This window comes from Furipterus horrens, unplaced genomic scaffold (genome assembly GCF_987537825.1).
Source record: "Furipterus horrens unplaced genomic scaffold, mFurHor1.1.pri manual_scaffold_8, whole genome shotgun sequence".
Classification (NCBI taxonomy): Eukaryota; Metazoa; Chordata; class Mammalia; order Chiroptera; family Furipteridae; genus Furipterus; species Furipterus horrens.
Genome location: NW_028327178.1, coordinates 40,627,748 through 40,633,747, shown reverse-complemented (window position 1 = coordinate 40,633,747; position 6,000 = coordinate 40,627,748). Strand labels below are relative to the sequence as shown.

Genomic DNA, 6,000 nt, shown 5'->3' with positions numbered 1-6,000 from the left:
TCTTAATTAAGGCTATTTTAAAACTATAACTGACAAACGACACAGTAACAATAGAATAATAACCAACCCGCCGAGGTAACATTCCCACTTTCAAGAACACTTACCCCAAAGACACTAAAAACAGATAAACTTTGGTATACCTAGACTCTTCCACCACACCTAGCAAGGAGTTGCTTCTTTCAGAGTGTGGGCAATCCAATTAAGGAGTTTAGTCTTATCTCTGGCAACAACAACAGTTTTTTTTAAAATTGGAGCTACATACATCTCTAACAAAAAAAAACACCAGCTGTGAAAAGTGAAGCTAACTCTGTCACTATCGGGCCGCAGCGTCTCTGGAGAACGTTAGTCTCTGCAGCGCCCTCCAAGGTCCAGGGTCCCCAGAAAGGGGCTGCCTTTGGGGCGGAGGCTCCCTTTTGGTTCGTGAAGTTCGGAACCAGCCGTGGAGAGTCGGCAGCCTCCCTGAGCGTGGGACCGGCGTGCTCACCCAGGAGGTGCAAAAGTCGGCTCAGGCCTGTGCTCGGGGCTCGGGGTTGTTAGGTTTTGTTCACGTCCTGCCCGTGCACTAACCCCCTTCACGCAAAAGGCCAGGGTTTTTGATCACCATTGACCAGGCGGAGTTCACGCTAAGGACTCTTGAGTCGCCGTCCTCTTGACAGAGAAAGCAGTCGCGCTATGAGGCGAGAGCACTCTGACTAAACGCGGGATCAGCGAGAAAACAATTTTTCTTCTTGGCTGTGCGCGTCAGCCGCACTGGGGGACAATCTCGCTTCAGAATACCCCCTCCACACCCCGCTGTGGCCACACCCATCATTTGTGCCGGAGAGTTTGGAAATGGAGGCGTGAAAACAGTAGACTGAAGGCACCACTGTATAAGTGGGGGAATTCTAGGAGGGGGCGGGTAAGGCAGTGTGCGCCCACGACTCTCGAGGACAAGGGAGCTCTAAAGGCGACTCACGGGCGCGGAGGCTGCAGGAGGCCGAAAGGCGGGGAGGGGGAGGAGATGCGGGGGTTCCCGCAGCGGAGGTCCTGGGGAAGCGGGAGGGGCAAGCACCTGAGGAATCCGCCTCCGGCCGCGGCAACAGTAGCCTCGCTCCGCCCCGGGGAACTGAGCGCGCGGCCAGCACGCCTGCCAGAGAGACGCCAGCCACCGGCGGCGCTAGCACCTCGGAGGAGGGCGTGCTCGGCGAGCGGAGGCACAGCGCTGGGACCCGGGCTGGGGGTGGGGAGACGAGCCCCGGCCGAGACGAGGGCCACCCCCTGGTCCTCTGCCCTCGCGCCACTCCAGGGCCAGGTGAGCGGCTGCGGGGACTCTGGGGCGCGGGCGCAGGGAGGCAGGAGGTGAGAGGTCGCGAGCCGGGCGCGAGCTCATGCCTCTGCCCGGGAGGAGCTGCCCTTTGGCGGGCTGTGGACACCCTGCCTGCTCTGGGAAGCGCTGCGACGGACTTATTCTGGAGAGGAGGACTTAGGAAGGCGGAACGGGGATGTGAGCTTGTCTGTTTGCCGAGGGCAGGAGCTGGTGCCAGCCCGGATCCGATCCCATTCTCCCCGCCGCCTCGCGTCAGCTCCCTGAGGGGTCCCAGCCCTTGCGGTCCGAGCTTGGAGGCCAAAGGCCTGTCACCCCGAGCTCTCCTCGCTGCCTTTGTGGCGGGAGCGAGGAAGCCCGAATGTGGGCTGAGGGAGGCTGCGGCGCGGCTGGGAGCTCCGAGGCGGAGGTTGGTGGGTGGCGCGCCCCGGACCAGTCTCCCGGAGCCCGAGGGGTTGTGAGGGGCTCGCGGGGACGCATGGGCAGCAGGTAGGGAGGCGCGGAGGTGACTGGAAGAGGGTGAAGAGAGCTCAACTGGGGAAAGTTGAGAGCGGTCGGCAGTAGCTGGGCGTTTGCTCAGTGTCCCTGGGTTTCTTCGCTCCACAGTAAATGTCACTTAGTCACGAGCGCACGCTCGTGTCTTCCAGTCATCATTTCCATTTTTCGGTGACTGGGTAAGGACCACTCACGCTTTCTGACTGAGACACAAAGGGTTGTGTTGACAGCTGCCCCTGACACAAGTAGGCAACGAAGGGTGTGTGCCCTGGCCGGGCGAGGGTGTGATGATGAGGCGGTTTGCTGAAGTGAATCAATTACTTCATTTTCTCGAGCTCCCTTAAAAGAAATTCTGCATAAATTCAGTTAGTGGGCTTTCTCAGTTAAATCGAGCCCAACCAAGTAAGGTCTAGAACACGATTCATCTGCATGGGAACTGCTGCTGAAGTGGACGCATCCTGGAGAAACTCTCAGTCCTGTTCCTTCCCTCTATGGATGTGACTGCTACAAGGTCCTCATGCACCCCGCCCCAGGCCTCTGTCCCCTGTTGAGAAGATAGAAACCAAATTTTAATTTCCATGTTTCACACCTTTAGAATTCCTTAAGATGGAAAATCTCACATAAATCTTTGAAAAACCTAACCATTTAAATATGGGATAAGATTTTCTGCAAAAGGTTTTTGAATTAAATGGCTCCTCTGCACATTTTCTTATACTTTAAATCCTGGAGTTCTGCTTTGAATTTTGTGACTGTGTTGGTTCTTCTTTTTGAATATATATCTGTGGTTTTACAAATTACAATACTAGAAACTTATTTAAAAGAGAAAAAATTTAAAATAATTGTTTTATTGAAAATATTTAGTAATAGAATTGTATGTATATAGGCATGTGTTTAAAGGGAAATTTTAAATTAATGTATATTGAAAAGTAATATGCAGAGAATAAAAGTTTCTAATTGTGTAAAGTAAGTCCCCTCTCTCCCATACTCCCAGTGCCCTGGTCCTCCTCCCCACAGTTCACCACTGTTATCAGTTTCTTGTATATCCTTCCATAAACTTCCTATTAAAATAGAATTACATTATGGAAATAAAAAAGGAAAGAAACTGAATATAAGTAAAGAATGAACTATGTGTTAATGGTAGCTATTAATTTGATATCTACTCATGATGACATTAAAACCTTTTATTTGGCCTAAGGCAGACTTATTACAGCTGAAGACCAGGTAGAATGCTAAAAATGAGCAAGTATCAGTAAAAAGCAGAACGATAAACTCTTATTCCACCCCATCTCCATCACCACTTTCTCTGCATTTGGTTTTTATAACCTTTGTGGATTTTTTCCTCAATTGGGGAACTCTTTGTGATATAGAGAATGAGAGCTATAATTTGTTCTGTCCAGTGCAGTATATATCTGAAGACATTGGAAGGATATACGTATGCTTCTGTTAACATGACATAATATAAAAATTTTAATGGTAAGGGAAAATATGAAGACCAAGTTTAAGACATTTGTTCACATCTCTTAGTTCCAGGCCTGGTTTGCTCTAGCTAAATGAAGTTACTTTTTTAGAAATGCTTTTGTTTTCCCCTCAGTTGTAGGATTGTGGGGCTTCTAAGGATCTTTCTAACTTCAAAATTCTGTGATTAAAATAGTAGTTTCTGTAGGTTTCCTAAGACTGGCTAAGGATAACTTTCAGTTGGACTTGTGGGTATGAGACAGTGGGGTGACAAAATAAATTCCTGAATAATAGATTCATAAAGAGGAAGTTATACATTTTTAAACCACATTGCTGCTCTTATGAGACTGATATTATTGGAGAACAGCTACTTCACTTTTCCACAAAATGTCTGTTTCGGGTACTGAAAGAGGCCAAACCCTGGACTAAATGGGCCTCTATGCATCAACTTGTGTGGCTATGGAGAGTAAATTTTCTTCACAGCTCATGGTATCATTTTGGAGGAATTACTCTTATGAAAATTTTACTTTTCTTTTTGGTAAAGTGGTAATAAAGTTCATTTACCTACTTCAAAGGGACTTGATGTGACTTAATTAGTAATTCTCAAAAGTATTTAGAATATGATATCCCTTATAGCTAAGATATTTTAGTTCGTTTATATGTATTCACTTAAAGATCGTGTTATTAGTAGAAAACTTTTCTAATCTCTAAAACACCTGCAACCTCTGGGCTAATGATTCCTTGATGGGTGCAGGGAGCTGAGGGGTCATTGCAAGGTTATGAGAGCAAAAAGAATTAGTTTATTTTAGTCAATGTATATGATCTTAATTAAGGGATTTCAAAAGAACAGTGTAAGTGGTGATTGCAAATATCACTGATATTAAGAGAGCTCATACTTTAAATCATCAGAATTAAGAGAGCTCATACTTTAAATCGTCAGAATTAAGAGAGCTCATACTTTAAATCATCAGAATGACCAATAAAGAGTGTTATGTAATTATTTTGAATAAATCTGTAATACAAATTATAGGGAAGTTTTAAAAATTATTATTGGGATGATAGGAATATGAACTAGAAGAATAGATTTATAGGGGTGCTTAATCTTGGTTGGTAAAACTGACGAAAGAAAATTAAGTACTAGTAGTGAAATTCTAAAATGGAATAGTTTTTATTTTTTCCAATTTTCTTACCAGTCTTGCCATATGAGTATATATTTTTACAGATGTGTTATCATATTGCAGATACATTTTTACTATAATTTACCTCCTACTATTTGTAATTAGTTTATCATACCGTAATTTACTTCGCCCTTCCTCTATTTTGAGATATTTTTTCTAATATGTTAAAAATATATAATGACCATTCTCATGAATGTAACTGTCTTCTCATTCTTTTAAAAAACTTCCTTAGGATTGTTTCCCTACAGAGGCAGTATAGTGTAGTTGTAATTCGGTGAGCTCTAAAATTAAGGTTCAGGGTCTAAAACCTAGCTTCATCACTTATTGGACATATTGGGCACGTAACTTACGTTCTTAGAGCTTTCTAATCTGTAAAATGGGTATAGTAATAGCTCTACAAAGTTGTTAAGATTTAAAAGCCACAATACATGAAAACATATATAAATGTTAGCTTTTATTTTTATTAGGAACTTTTTCAGTTTCTGGTAATAACCAAATTACTTTCCAAAAGGATTAGATAAACTTATACTCCATTAACAATCAGTGTGTGTGCTTGTTATTTTAAAACATTTATATTATTGTGGCTAATTTGTGTAATCAGTGTAAAATTTTATGCTTTTGATTTGATTTGTATTTCTTTGGTCTTGTGAGGAGTAAGAGGAATTTTTTTCTGCAGTCTAGCTATAGTTTTCTACATGGACTAGTGGAAGCTTCATCACCTCAGTCATTTTGAACTAAACTATAAGGTGAGCATACAGGACAGGTCAATTTCAGAGCCAAATTTTCTAATAGGTTCTTTCAAGTTAATTTTAGTTTTCTTATATTGTCATAAGTAATTTCATTAGTTATTATTTTTAATCTTAGAAAAGTAACTTAAAATTAATTTTAGATATCAATTCTATTTAAGTGGAGATGCAACCCTCTCTCTTTTCTCTTGAAAGGCTGACTTATAATTACCATTATTGTGATCATAATCTAGTGCATTTTTACTAGGAATGCTTCTCAGAACTTGGGGGGAAAAATCAGAGAGAAGGTTTCACGATTCCTGATTGTGTTATCTTTTGGCTACAAATGGATAATGAAGCTATGCCCTCTGACTTGAGTTCTTACATAGTCAAGGTAATTTAGACTACACAAAAGCATACCCTTGTAACTTCTGGAGTTCCAGCAGCCCTGATATTTCTGGCAAACACACACCCAACGTGGATAACAGCAGCTCTTTGTGCTGATGAGCCCCAGGAGGGCACCCTATTGTGTACTCTTCCTTCCCTCCCATTCTTGACTGACTGGCGATAGCAACTCCTCTAAGTCCAGATGTGAAGCTCCCACAGACTCTTCTACGCAACTCTCTTGTTTACTCCTACCACCCACTCCTTTAGCATATTTGCTTTTGTTTTATGTTGTAGAGAATTCACTAGCTTTTCAAGGTAATGGTTTCAGATTTTATTTTTAATCTTCTATGTTGGATGAATGTCCCTACAGTAGAGATTGTAGGCATGATTAGCATAGATTAACACATAATCAGCACTTGATAAAAGTTTGTTGCTGTAAAACATATATTATATGGTC

At 42.9% G+C, this 6,000-nt stretch overlaps 1 protein-coding gene across 1 annotated transcript in view; it reads left to right on the top strand.

The window, feature by feature from the left end:
• Positions 1-1,149: 1,149 nt before the first annotated feature.
• GREB1L (GREB1 like retinoic acid receptor coactivator) overlaps positions 1,150-6,000 on the top strand; it is a 289,176-nt gene continuing 284,325 nt past the window's right edge. The window contains exon 1 of the mRNA XM_090285750.1: positions 1,150-1,291. The gene's annotated coding sequence lies outside the window, so the exon portion shown is untranslated. The remainder of the gene's footprint in view (positions 1,292-6,000) is intronic.